Source organism: Hyaena hyaena, unplaced genomic scaffold (genome assembly GCF_003009895.1).
Source record: "Hyaena hyaena isolate Hyena2069 unplaced genomic scaffold, ASM300989v1 scaffold_1603, whole genome shotgun sequence".
Classification (NCBI taxonomy): domain Eukaryota; kingdom Metazoa; phylum Chordata; class Mammalia; order Carnivora; family Hyaenidae; genus Hyaena; species Hyaena hyaena.
The window spans coordinates 164,550-166,181 of NW_024082236.1; positions in this window are offsets into that span (position 1 = coordinate 164,550).

Below are 1,632 nucleotides of genomic sequence, written 5' to 3' on the forward strand. Positions count from 1 at the left end.
ATGTCCTTTCAGTTTTGGCTGAGGCATGAAGAAAATAGGCACTACATTTTAAAGTAAGACTTGGGGGGTCTGGGTGGCTCAGTGGGTTAAGCATCTGACTTCGGCTCAGGCCATTATCTCACGGTTCGTGGGTTTGAGCCCCGTGTCAGGCTCTGCACTGACAGCTAGCTCAGAGCCTGGAGGCTGTCTTCAGATTCTGTATCTCCCCTCTCTCTCTGACTCTCCCCTGCTCGTGCTGTCTCTCTCTGACTCTCAAAAATAAATAAAAAACATTAAAAAAAAATAAAGTTAAGTCTTGAACAGGACTTGCAAAAGGGAGATGGCAGATTAATCATTTACTACTAGTCAGCTCCCAGTCCCCCATCAAATCAACCACATGCTTCAGCCTGTAATGGTGGAGGGGCTGAAAAGGAGCAGAGACTGAGAGACAGAGATGGTTTTAAGAGATAAGGTAGTATGCTGTGAGCCTGCCTGCCAAGTGGGAGGCCTGGGCAGGAGCCTACCCAGCACCTGAAGCCTAGATAGAGAGCATTAAAGGAAACTACATTGTCTTTCCTGGGGTCTGAAGGATGGAGAGGTGGGGGTAGGGGATATTGCAGTAGATTGCTTACCATTCCTGAGAGACTGGCTGGCCAGCTCCTTAAATGGCAGAGCAAAGGAGAGATTACAGACGGTGGTCCCAAAGGGAGGCTCTTAGTGTAAGAGATTCCCAAACCATTCTAGTGGACCAAATATGGGTCATGTATGATAGACATCAGAACGGGATCACCTTAGATGCTTCTAGGAAAGCTGTCTGAAAAATGGAGTAGGTATTACTCTAGAGAAGGTGTATCTGGTGTACTGCCCAGTTCCCAGGGATTAAGCAAAGAACTACAAGTAATGAAGCAAAATAAGATGCATTAATCCTCTTCAAGTGAACTATAGATGCAAGACACCCATTAGTAAGAGCTCTCTGTGATCATTTGTTTCTTAAATTCCATATGTGAGTGAAATCATATGGTCTTTCTTTGACTGACTTATTTTGCTTAGCATAATACACTCTAGCTCCATCCATATTATTGCAAATAGGAAAAAAAAAGAGGCAAACCAAGAAATAGACTCTTAACTATAAAGAACAAAGTGATGGTTACCAGCAAGGAGGTGGGGAGGGATGGTATAACAGGTGATGGAGATGAAGGACTGCACTTGTGATGAGCACTGGGTGTTGTATGTAGATGTTGAATCACTTAATTATACACCTAAAACTAATATTATACTGTATGTTAACTCACTGGAATTTAAATAAAAACTTAATAAGAAAAAATAAAAGCTCTCTGAATGTCCCCCATCCTTTTCCTCCAACAAAGAAGACAGTCAGCAGTGAATATCTCAGAGGGAGTGCAATGTCAGCTCACCACAGTATCAGTCAAAATGGAACTTCCCTACACCACTCCAGCCTACACCTTCAGTTCTGGAGAGTCAGAGGTATTGGGTTAGCAACATGGAGGTATTGGGTTAGCAAAATGGAGGAAGAGGTCAAGCACAAGGTGGGGACAGAGATTAGAAGCCATTCACAATCTGTGCCCCCATCCACCATTTGCAGTTTCCACCTATAAAAGTTATAGATTGCATACAGGGAGAAGTTTTTCTTTA